Source organism: Callithrix jacchus, chromosome X (genome assembly GCF_049354715.1).
Source record: "Callithrix jacchus isolate 240 chromosome X, calJac240_pri, whole genome shotgun sequence".
Taxonomy (NCBI): Eukaryota; Metazoa; Chordata; class Mammalia; order Primates; family Cebidae; genus Callithrix; species Callithrix jacchus.
The window spans coordinates 11022494-11036005 of record NC_133524.1 but is presented as its reverse complement, the minus strand read 5'-3'; the positions used below and the strand labels follow the sequence as shown (position 1 = coordinate 11036005).

The 13512-nt window shown below is 38.1% G+C and overlaps 1 protein-coding gene across 1 annotated transcript in view; it reads left to right on the top strand.

The window, feature by feature from the left end:
* The window catches only part of MID1 (midline 1), a 633800-nt gene that overhangs the window by 248124 nt on the left and 372164 nt on the right, over nt 1-13512 (top strand). The window lies entirely within an intron of this gene.

The following is a 13512-nucleotide window of genomic DNA, read 5'->3' as shown; positions in this document are numbered from 1 at the left end:
TAGAGAATATGTACTTATTACTTATTATTCTAGTTTATTATTATATTATACATACTATGATAGGTAATAAATGTGACCGGCATCAAATGGGTAGTAATGAGAGCCCAGGGATGCTGCTCAGCATCCTACAGTACACAGGGCAGCCCCCACCCCTTCACGCCTACACACACACACACAAAACAAAGAATTATCTAAAATGTCAGTAGTGCTGAGGTTGGGAAACTGAGATAGTTAAATGATAGATATATGTGGATAGATGATAGATGCATAGATGCAAAAATAAAGCCAGATACGGTCTAAGTGTCAAACACTGAGAAGCAGAAAATAACCAAGGCATCCCTTATTAATAGCTTAGCTTAACCTAAAATCATTATATGTCTTCACAACTCAGAATTTCCGCCCTGTTTATAGCTATGTGCAAACCCAATTCTTTATCAGGAAAAATGAAGTTTGGCTTCTCCCAGGATTTATTGCCTTTCTAACCAGCCTGCCTTTTTAAATTTTTTTTCTGGAGTAAAACCACCAAAACATGCATTTCTAGGTGAAGTTAATTTTCTGGACAGAATACATAGTTCCTAGCACTGATAACAAATTCAGCAGGCTTAATCAGATTCAGATTTGGTATGCTGTTTCAGTGGGAAAGGAAAACAAATCTAAGAGGGCACTTTAGACCTTTGGCTCTTATTAAAGAGTTTATGTAATTTGCTGCATTAAAGTTTAAATCCAAGCTCATGAGAACTTCACATTTAAGATATGAAACTAATTTAAGAGGAAATATGCATCCCCCTGAGATGTCTTCCAGATCTATCTCCGTACTCTCCCAATTCCAACTCAACAACCATTATCAAAATCTCAATCAGTTTCTAAATAGACATTTATTTCATGTAATATAATATGTGGATTCTCTGATAAGTATCAATAACATATTTTGAGACCTAGGTATAAGTATCTCATCCATGAAGTACATGTTTGGACTGTCTTAGGGCACACACTAAGCAAATACCTTGAATTGGCTGTTAATACCTCACACTTAACCTTGTCTAGACTCTCCTGATATATAGTTAATAGTGTTTCAAATCCCCTTTTCAAAAACACCATAGAAAATATGAGTACATACTGGTCTGCAGAATCGCCTAGCATATGTTAATCAGAGTTAAATGTGGGGTTCAATGATCAGGAAATCTGTGAAATACTGGGACTCCTTTGAAGAAGGGATCCTCTGAAAATATCATATGTACAACTGTGAAAACTTAAACTAACCTTATGGATTTTTTAAATAATTTTTAAATTTGTTTCTCATTATATCTATTCCAAGGTAGACCAAAAACTAGATGATTTCTAAAATGAAGTGTCCATTAGGAAGAAGTCAAGGCCAATTCTAAATGTATCCTTCTGGCATTAGGACACTAGACAGTATGGGTCTCTCAGATAACAACTCCATGGCACATGACAGCTTTCATTGTCAAAAGCTTAGTGGTCAGTCTTTGCCAAGGCTCCTGAAAAACTTGCTAACCCAAAGCTATTCATTCACACATTTGCAAACCCTTCTGAATCACATAGAAAAAAAAATACCTAACATTTAAAAATAGAAAAAGAAAAGTTTCTATATTCTAGTGTATGTTTTCAACCTATGTCAAGTTTCTCAGTTCTTTCAAAGAATCATCCTTTTCTCTGATTTCTATGCCCTAAGAGATAGCAGTCACTTAACAAGGTCATTGTGCTCTAACACCTTCCTGGAACCCTCCAGTCTATTTCTGTATCTGTCTGTTTCTCTTTGCAGGTCCCTGCCTCAGTGTCTCTGTCCTTACTTTCAGTGGATCTTTTCTCCATCTTATTTTTCCTTCTCTTGCCACAGGTAAAACTAATATGGTATACTGTTTGGTTGTTCTTGTGGTTTTTTTAAGTAAGCTTTTAAATTTTTAATAATTTTAGGTTAATGAAAAAGTTACAAAGAGAATACAGAGAGATCCTGTATACCTTCACTTGACTATCCTTCATTTACATTATGTGATACACTGGTCATGTTAAGATACCAACTTCAGTACATTACATTAAAAACTCCATACTTTATTTGGATTTCTCCAGTTTTTCCACAAATGCCCTCTTTTCTTTCTTTCTTCTTTTTTTTGTGAGACAGGGCTATCAATTTGTCTCCCAGGCTGAAGTGCAATAGCACAATCACAGCTCACTGCAGCGTCTACCTCCTCGGCTCAAGCCATCCTCCCACCTCAGCCTCTCCAGTAGCTGGGACTACAGGCACATGCCACCATGCCCAGCTAATTTTTCTATTTTTTGTATAGATGGAGTGCTGGGATTACAGACATGAGCCACCATGCCGAGCACACAAATGTCCTTTTTATGTTCCAATATCCCATCAAAGGTACCACACTGCATTTGGTTATCATGTCTCTTTAGGCTCCCCCAAGATGTGAAAGTTTCTTTGTCTTCTTTTCATTTTCAGGACTTTTACAGTTTTGAGGAGGACTGGTCGGGTATTTTGTAGTTTCCCTCCAATGTAGGTTAATCTGTTGTTTTCACATGATTAAACTGAGGATATGGGTTTCAGCGGGTGGGGGGGGACTGGTGGCAAAGAGCCCTTCTCATCATATCTAACAAGGCTGTATGTTACCAGCATCACTTATCACTGGTGATGCGTTCTTGTTTTTTAGTATCACTAAATGCACATTGTTTTTAATTTTAAAATGAGGCCAGGAGTGGTGGTTCACACTGTAATCCTAGCACTTGGGGAAGCCAAGGCAGGCAGATCACTTGAGTTCAGGAGTTCAAGACTAGCCTGAGCAACATGGTAAAACCCCATCTCTACAAAAAGTACAAAATTAGCAGGGGGTGTTGACACACACCTGTATCCCTGGCTACTAGAGAGGATGATGTGGGAGGATTGCTTGAGTCTGGGAGGTCAAGGCTGCAGTAAGCTGTGGTCGTACCACTGTGCTCACTCCAGTGTGGGTAACAGAGTTAGATCTTGTCTCAAAAAAAAGTGAAAAAGTGGATTGATTTCTATGTTTCACTAACACATAAATTTGAAACTCTTCCAACCTTTAAGTAAGTTGTTTTTGTCTACTCTAATATATGAATGTGTCTCTGCCACAGAATTTATCCAGTATTATTTGTTGAATCAGTGAGTGTCTCTATATCTTTCTCCATCCTCATCTATACCATGGATCAAGCAGAATCCATGAGTGGGAAACAGTAATTGTAGGCTGCCTAGATGCTAAACCATTTGAAAGTCCAACCACTGTTATCAATTTGAGCTTTAAAAAGTTCTTTGAAAGTAACTTTGGAAAACTGTGATATATTTTCATCTTTCTATAAGACCATTCTAAGTTTTCATTTGGTTTTGATATTCAACTCTGATGTTTTAAACAGTGCTAATGAAGTGAGAACTAAGCGTGTAAGAGTGAAGAAATACAGACCTTGGGAAATGGGGGGTGCTTTGAATTATTATTGGAAAATTGCTCATTTTCATTGCTCTTTGAAGATTTTTTTGATCACGTGGTTATTTGCCATATCATTAAATAAGAAACCCTCAATGACATCATCTTGAAATACTTGCTTAGCCAAATGGAAAGAGATTGCCATTTAGGAGATTTGTTTTATTTTCTCTGTATCTTGATGAATGTTCATGCTTTAGCCAAAGCAGTGAGTTTTACATTGCTGACAGACACAATTCAAAGATGCAAAGTAAAGTGAACTGTTTAAAAATACAACTTACTTTATTTTGCAGAATGTGCATTCACTCAAAGTTAACTGTAAAAGGCCAAAATAATTGCTAGCCTGTGCTGGTGGCACTGGTAGCTTTGAGAATGTTGTGCAGGTACGTCAACCTTTCTTGTGCCACTCATACAGAAAATGTATTGGCCACTATAGGGAGATGAGGGAAACAAGGCTGACCTGATGGAATAGAGTTTCTTTTATTTCCTATTTATTCTACATTAGTTGTTAATCATTTTAAACTATGCTGGCATTTTACTAGTAGTTAAAGGCAAAAAAAAAATCCTTTTTTGGGGATTATGCTTTTTTTGTGGAGAAAGGGGAAAAATCTGTAATGCTAGTCTTTTGTTTGGAGAACTAATATTCTTCCCTAAAAAGGTGCAAAATACCTTCTCTCCAAGGCTGACAATGGGTCCAAAATTCAGATAATAGGTCCATGAGGGAAATATGAACAATTTCTGGCCTTTGCTCCTCTTTGGGTTCAAAAGATATTAAGAAAACCGGGACACAAAGAGCTTTTGCAGGAAATCAAACACCTGAAAATCACTGTAAAATAGAATTTGAAAAATAAACTCCTCAGGACAATTCAGATACTAAAGCAAATTTGGTGCTTGGGTACTTGCACACTGAATTGCAAAGGAAAGGTTTCTTAAGATAAGCATTTGTGTTTCGACTTTCCCCCACTTGGCTCTTTATGATAACAGCTTTGGTAAATAGCATAGCAGTTGAAACATTTATTATTGGAACAGAAATGCAATTACATGCAGATGTTGTCCTGTGATTCATTGCTTTGTGCTACATACATTTTCAAGCTGGAGAAAGAACAAGCAGGTCATCAAGTAAATGCTGTAGGCTGAGCTCCACTTATTCTCCTGACTTGAGCTATCTAATCTCTTTTGTGAGTGTTGCCACAATCTAGGCCTCCGTGGCCCTTCTTGGCAGCCTATTTCATTGTGCAATTACTCCAACTACCGTCAAAAATTTCTTTTCATCCAACATAAATGTTCTTTACTTAATCCAAACCTGGTTCTTTCTCCAACATTCCTGATCCAAAGCATATAAAATGACTGCCTCATTTGTTTTATTTTTCAAGTTTGTCATTGTTTCCTACTTTTATCTAGGTGAAATTTTACTGTTTGTTTTGTTTTTGTTTGGCAATGAATGAACTTACTTAATGCCAGATAGTGATAAGAGCTATGAAGGAGGTGAAATGGGCAAAGTGATGTGGAACTACCGCAGGTGGGATGGATGGCAAGGTCAGCAATGTCAGCCATGGTTGTCATGAGTCCCTCCTACCAGAGAAGGCATTTGCATAAACTCTGAGGGCTGAGAGGCATTAGCAGTGAAGGTGGCAGGTATATTCGTTTTCTATGGCTGCTGTAACAAATTGTCACAAACTTGGTGGCCTGAAACAGGCCTAATTTATTATCTTACTGTTTTTGAGGTCAGAAGTCCAATGCAAGTCTAACTGGGCTAAAATCAGGCTGTTAGCAGGGCTGTGTTTTTTTCTGGAGGCTCCAGGAAAGATTCTGATCCCTTTCATTTACCAATTTCTAGAGGCTTTCTGCATTCCTTAGATCATGGCCCCTTCCTCTATCTTCAAAGCCAGCAATGGTTACTGGAGTCTTTCTCATATCACATCACTCTGAAACTGGTTCTTCTGCCTCCTCTTCCATATTATAACAACCTTGTGATGACACTGGGCCCCCACAGGACATCTAGGACAATCTTCATATCATGAAGTCAGTTTATTAGCAACCTTAATTCATCTACAACCTTAATTTCCCATTGCCACATAACATTACATATTCATGGGGTCCAGGGATTAGAATATGGACACCTTAGGGAGGTAATTATTCTACCTACCACACCAGGGAGAGCATTTCAAGCTGTGGGAAGAGCATGTGCAAAAGTCCTGAAATCTGAACAAAATGGGTATGTTGGAGAAAGAGAAGGAAGGTGGCTGGACACAGTGCTATGAGATTAGTTTGGAGGAGCTGGCAGAGGTCAGATTATGGGGAGCTCTCTGGACAATGGTAAGAAAGCTAGATTACATTCTAATTATAGAAGGATACCAACAAGGTGGGTTTTTTGTTTTTGTTTTTATTTTTATTTTTGGAGACAAAATCTCGCTCTGTCACAGGCTGGAGTGCAGTGGCATGATCTCACTCACTGCAACCTCTACCTTCTGGGTTCAAGCCATTCTCCTGCCTCAGCCTCCCGAGTAGCTGGGACTACAGATGTGCACCACCATGCCCAGCTAATTTTTATATTTTTAGTAGAGATGGGGTTTGACCATGTTGGCCAGGATGGTCTCGATCTCTTGACCTTGTGATCCACCTACCTCGGCCTCCCAAAGTGCTGGGATTACAGGCATGAGCCACCGCACCCAGCTTATCATTCAAGGTTTTAAGCAAAGAAGTAGCATGATCTAATAAATAGTTTTTTATTTAGTTATTTCTATTTCAATTGATTTTTGGGGAGCAGGTGGTATTTGGTTACATGAATAAGGTTTTTGCTAGTGATTTCTGAGATTTTGGTGCACCCATCACCCAAAAAGTGTACACTGTACTCAGTGTGTAGTCTTGTATCCCTCACTTTTCTCCCACCCTTTCCCCCGAGTCCCCAGAGTACACTGTATCATTCTTATGCCTTTGTGTCCTCATAGCTTAGCTCCCACTTATGAATGAGAACATAAATGTCTGGTTTTCCATTCCTGAATTACTTCACTTAGAATAATAGTCTCCAACTCCATCCAGGTTGCTGTGAATGCCATTATTTCTTTCCTTTTTATGGCTGACTAGTATTCCATAATGTGTGTATGTGTGTGTGTGTGTGTGTGTGTGTGTGTGTGTGGGAGATATGATAAATAGTCTTTAAAGGTGACTTTGGCAGCTCTATGAAGAATAGACTATAGAAGGGCAAAAGAAGAAGTAGGGAAGACAATTAAAAAGATATTGTAACAGTAGTTCAGAAGTTCTCACTCAGACTCAATTTTGACCACCAGGGGACATTGGGCAATGCCTGAAGATAATTTTCGGTTGTCTTGACTTTGGGTGGGGGTGCAGTTGGATTGGCATCTAGTGGGTAGAGACCAGGGGTGCTGCTAAACATCCTACAGTGCACAGGACAGCAACCCTCACAACAAGAATGATCCAGTCCAATACCGTTGAGATTAAGAAACTGGTCTAGGCAGGAACCTATATTGGTCTAGGATGGGGTGGAGATGATAGTAAGAAGTGGTCAAAAGCAAGATTCAGGAGCATTTGGACCAACTCATCCATAACTATGCTTCAGCTTTCTGATCTTTATCTAAGGAGGGAGATGCTATGGGATTGGCTGCAAACAAGATTGGATTCGAGAATGTGAGGCTATGGGGACACCTGTGGAAGGGAAGGAGAAATGGTGTATAGAGTGTTGGACTTTCCTTGAGGCAGTGCAAAAGGCACACCACAGGACTTCCATGTATGGGCTATGATATTGTGTGTGTTTGTTACTCCATTCATCCTCACTTTTCTAATGAATGCCTCCAGGCATTGCATTCATATGTATGCTTCTTTGTCCCAGCTTCTATGTACTTTGGGTTTATCATAATCTAGGACTGAGATTGCCAGGAATCTGGATCCTATTTTCTTCTCCATCACAACTAGCTTGGTGACATTAGAGAATTAACCTAACATTTCCTCGTTTCCGTTTTTACCTACGTCTAATAAGGGCAACATCTGCTTTATTGACCTTGGCTAGTATTGTGACTTTTCTTACATTTAATTTGATTATAATAATTATTCTCTAGGTTCTATTATATGTTTTCATCACTAATATCTTTCCTGAAAAGACAAGATAGTTGATAAATATTTGATAAATCGAAATGATAAATTATATTTTGGATTTATTTCCATGACATTTTCAAGCATTACATATTCCAATTCTTTTGGAATATTTAATAAGGAGACTGGTGTACTAACATTTTTCATTATTTTAATTTAGTTTAATTCATTAGCACCTGTACGGAAACAATATTAAAAGAATTTGAGCAATAGGAAAATGGCCAAAATAAGGCCTCTCTTGCCTTCTAGGCAGTTGCAATCAGTTTGAATCCCTTACCATTCTAAGACACTTCTTATAATGTAGAGAGCAGGAATCTGCAAAGTATGGCCCAGGTCAGCTGTCCAGTTTGATAGTTTCTTTGGAATACAGCCATGCCCCTTCATGTATGCATTGTTTATGGGTGCTTTGGATCACAACATTAGAGTTGCGTAGTTGCAACAAAGACATAATGGCTGGCAAAGATGAAAATATTTATCCTCTGGCCCTTTGCAGAAAAAGTTTGCTGACCTCTGATCTGGAGCACTTAGTCTTCAGGAAAATTCTTCTTTCACTTCTGAATGTGCTCTGATCTCATATTTCTTAAAATGTGGATCTCCAATGAAGCAGTACTCTGAGAAGCACCTATTTTCCAGTGCAATCAAGATTTAAGACCACCATATTTTTAAATATATCCCAAGAGCCTTTGTAAGTAAAAGTGCTAAGCTGCCAGCATATATTTAACTTACAGGCTGGTGTTAACTCAATATGGTTTTTTTCTTCTAACATATATTTTCTATACCTTTAATTCCAACCCTCTATCTCTGTTGAACATAAGCTCCTTTCTTAATGTCATTTTTCTCCTACTCTTCAAGGTCATTTTGAATTATAATAGAATCCTCTGAGGTGTTAGTTATCCAATTTGGCACCGTCTACAAATTAAATCAACTTGTCTTTTATTTCATCACCCAAGTCACTAATAGAAATGGTCAATTAAGCAGGCAGACTCAATACCCCTTATGGCATAATGACTGGCATTTTAAGTTTGGAAATGACTGATTAGATCCAATTTCCCTAAGAGCAGAGGCCTAAAGGTGTACTCAAAGATTATCAGTGATTCTGGTGGAATCTTAAGGGAAATAGTGATATTTAGAAAGGAAGTCCTGAACAGCCCACTTTGGGCTAGACTTTGCAGACCCTTGCTCTCTCTTGGCATAACTATCTCAGAAGAATAAGGTACTCACATTGATTATAAGGCCCTTTTATAGTACTTTCCACATAGGTGCTAGTGAATAATTTGGTGAAATAAAATTAACTTAGCCGAAGTGTTACTCTTCTTCAGCTGGCTAATTTGCCATATCTGTTATGTAATCATTTGTTATGTATCCTGATTCTCCTCTGTTTCTTTGAAATTAAGCAGTTCAAGGACTTGCTTTGACCCACACGAGGCTAATGGACATTTAAGGGACACTTATGGGGTAAAGTTTTGAAAATCCAGCACATGATTCATCAACTCCCTGTTTCCTGTCTCAGCAACAGGAAGTACATGTTAAAACAAATTTGTTTACAATAGCAAAGACCTGGAACCAACCCAAATACCCATTGATGATAGACTGGACTGGGAAAATGTGGCACATATACACCATGGAATATTATGCAGCAATCAAAAATGATGAGTTCATGTCCTTTGTAGGGACATGGATGAATCTGGAGAACATCATTCTCAGCAAACTGACACAAGAACAGAAAATGAAATACCGCGTATTCTCACTCATAGGTGGGTGATGAACAATGAGAACACATGGACACAGGGAGGGGAGTACTACACAGTAGGGTCTATTGGGGGGAATAGGGGAGGGACAGCGGGGGGGAGTTGGAGAGGGATAGCCTGGGGAGAAATGCCAAATGTGGGTGAAGGGGAGGAAGGCAGCAGAACACACTGCCATGTGTGTACCTATGCAACTATCTTGCATGTTCTGCACATGTACCCCAAAACCTAAAATGCAATACAAAAAATTTTAAAAAAACCGAATCTTCTGGAGCCTGGGTTCCTGAGTAGCTATGGATAGGTGCATCCTCCCTGTTGGCATATGTAAACATGCTGCATGAGCAACAGATTCACTTTTGTGGTTTTAAGCCACTGAGATTTGCAGCTTGCTTGTTACCAGAGCATATCCTTATTTATTCTGACTGATACAGCTACTGAACACCAGAACATTTTTTCTAGAAAGTTGTATTAAAGCCAGGGATCATTCTTTATCTCTGTGTATCATTTTCTATGTCTATCCTTCACAGACCCTCATTTATAGTATGTACCAATTAAATTCATCTTGCACAGAAGTGAATTAATAATACATTGGGTATCTGGTAACCGATTACAATATTTAGGAAATTTTTCTTACGCTTTTCCATCACTTCTTTATGTGCAGAATGAATAACAAAAATCACTCCATTGTCCATCCAGCTTCCTGAGTATGTTCAAGATGCTTTCAAGTTGCATATGCTGGCCCTTCTCAATTGTTAGATAAAAGGACATTGTCATGATATGGCTGATGCATCAAGTTTTACTTTTCCCTAGTATTTATCTTATTTGGCTCAGCCCAGGTCTACCCAGTCTAATCATGGTAAGGTCCACCTCAGGTTAGTAAGCATAACTTGCACTAACTACAGTGAAAGCTGTTGCTTGGACAACATTCATTTATTAATATTTCTATATTTATATGTAACTTTAATTAGACATTCTTGTGTTGTGAGAAATTTAAGGATTAGACATTCTTGTGTTGTGAGAAATTTAAGGAAACATTAGATTTTCACATACCATAATATAGATATACACAGTCTTTTCTGTAAGGCTGTAAGCTCCATGAGGGTAGGGAATGTGCCAGGCTTGTTTATGGCTTTATTCCTAGGATGTAGGAGAATGCCTGGACCATAAGAATCATCAACAGATAGATGAGGAATGATTGCAAAGAAATCTCCTTAGGTACTTTCAGTAATCTAAGATGTTGAGCCATTTTCACTTCTACATTGGTGATGAAGCTCAGAAACATTAAGTAATGTATCCGAGGTCACGCATCCAAGAGCCGGAGCTAGAATTGAAACATCTTTGGACTCTAAGGCATCTTCTCTTTCTTGGTTACTGTGGTATACTCAGGATGCATAGAAGTTGTGAGCTTTCTGGAGTCTGATGGAGCAAGCTTTAAATTGTAGTTCATCTACTTACTAGTTATATATCATTGGGAATCTCTAAACTCTATCCCTTGATGTTTTCTTTAAACCACAATGACATTTTCTCCCCTTCAAATAGATCTTATATTTTATTTAGTTTCCTACAAGTGTTATTTTTTGGCATGGTGTAATTCTTTAGCTTAAAGTATTCTCTTATTGGGGTCCTCTATGGTTAGGTTGAATTCACGCTGCTTCAGTGACCCCACCTTTTCAAATCATTTCTTGAGGCCTCTAAAATTGATTTAGCAGAGGGTTGTATTTCCTTTTTGAAATGTGCAAATTTCATTTTGACCTTCCAATTCAACAATTATGGCCTATGATATTTTGTGTTTAAAGCCTAAATGATTGTTTGCTTAAAACTGTAACAACAGGCCGGGTGTGGTGGCTCATACCTGTAATCCCAGCACTTTGGGAGGCCAAGGTAGGTGGATCACAAGGTCAAGAGATCGAGACCATCCTGGCCAACATGGTAAAACCCTTTCTCTACTCAAATACAAAACTTAGGCGGTCATGGTGGCAGGTGCCTATAATCCCATCTACTTGGGAGGCTGAGTTAGCAGAATTGCTTGACCCTGGGAAGTGGAGGTTGCAGTGAGCCAAGATCACACCACTGCACTCCAGCTTAAGTGACAGAGTAAGACTCTGTCTCAAAAAAAAAAAAAAAAAGAATTGTAAGAACCAATTTGGAGGCCAGCTTAAGGCATTTAGAGGTTTAGCCTGCCCTGGAAAAAAATGCATTCTTTGTCTTGCAACAACATGTTAATATGTTAATAAAGTCTAAAGTTTCTACATAAACAGAACTTGCTTCAGTGGGAATTACGAGGACACAAAGGGTCCAGATCATAAATGGACCATATTAGTGAAAGCCGTTTACCTAGCATAATACAGAATTTCATTTAAGATTAATGAAAACAAATAACCCAGTAAGTAGAAAACACTGATATTCCTTCCGGTGGAGGAATTAGGATGAGTCTTAACTTGATACAATAGAGACATAAATACCATGAACAGAAAAATGTGTGCAATATTTGCCAAGTTATATTTTCATAATATTTTATAACCCAAATTTATATTCAATAAAAATACACTCTCTATCTCATTTTATGATCTTTCTGGAGACATTTAAAGGGAGTCATGTTAGCAGTAAGTTATGACTTTATAAAAAGTATTTTAATAAGTTTATATATTACATTTAAATTCTCTGGACATAGGATTATTAAAAATTGTATTCGAACATGGAAAATTGCCATTTTAATGTTCCTCTGTCTCTTCAAGTTGATTCCATTTTGGGAAATGCTATCGGAATTAAATTCTGTATCTGGGGTTTGGGATTTGCCAAAACTGATCACGAGACTTTGGACCAATCCCTTTATCTCTGCAAGCCAAATTTATTATTGTGAAGAGGAAATACTATACATTTCACAGTGTTCCTGCAGAGATAAGAAGAGAAATTGTATGCAGAAGTCTTTGGCCAGTGGAAAATGCCATTCAAAAACAGTTACCCTTCCTGGCAGTGCAATTTTTGCTCCTTACTAATCTCGGCAAAAACTGTCTGACATTGGTTTGTGTTGGTGCTCGCTTAGGTGGCATCTGAAGATTCATTCTCCCACCTTTCCAGAGCAGAGACCTAAAACAGCATTGAGCTATTTTTAATAAGGTTGTCACTACTCAAGAAGCAGTCAACCCATGGACAAAATTTAAAAAAGTGTTTCGTTTAGAGATAGGTCTTTTTTAGCAGACAATCTTCATCTCTACTACATAGGAAAGTCCCAACTCTCTGTACTGTCTTCAGTGAAATTGGCTAGAAGTTTTTAAATTATTACTTTACTAGGTGGTAGATAAAATGTAAGGGTAAGAGCTAGTTATTAGACAATCAATATAAGATACCTAATTATATTCAAAAACTATGTTTTGAACCTAGAGGTAGGCCTTCCGTAAAGTTCTTTTAAGGATATATTTTCTTATCTTCTTAAATCCAGGAAATTGTTTAAAAATGTTTACATGCAAGTATGCAAATTCACAAGCCTTAGATTTCTTTCCTGAAACCATCAAATAACACGTCAGCATGTGGGCTCAGGAGGGTTGTTACTGGAATAGATGTCATTATCTGTCATTTTGCCCATCAAAAAAAAAGCAGTAGCAATTACTGCATTGTAAAAGGAGAAAACCCGAACTGATTGTACTGCGTTATCTACCAAAGACCTGTGAAAGTTGAATAGCTGTTCGTTACTATGGCAAATAAGGCATTTGAGCCTTATTTGATGGAGGTTTATTAAACTCTTTCTGTCACATGTTCTGTCACTATTTCCCTTTCTGTCACATGTTCTATTCACTTCTTTGAAAATAATCTCAAGTTCAATTACCCTGGTTTTAAAAACATGAAAGACAACTTACAAAATGCTGTACTTTTTCCCCTACAATGCCTTCAGATAATAAAAGGCTGGTCACAGCCCATGATATAAAATACTAGCTGTTGACTCACAGTTACACTACAAGGGCCAATTTTAGAGACTGCCAGGATAAAGATGATTTTAATTAAATCGCGCAAATCCCTTTGTACTGCAACCAAACCCCTACGCAGGCTGACTGACTCTGAGCCATTCTGGCGTGTATAGAGTTAACCAGGTTACCAGGATTCCTAGTTAACTTCTTTCACCAGGAATGCAATTCGTGTTTACCTATATAAGGAAACCTGTTAGGCTGACCTGAGTTTGGCGGATTTTTGCGCTGACTTAGAGGCGTGTAAGC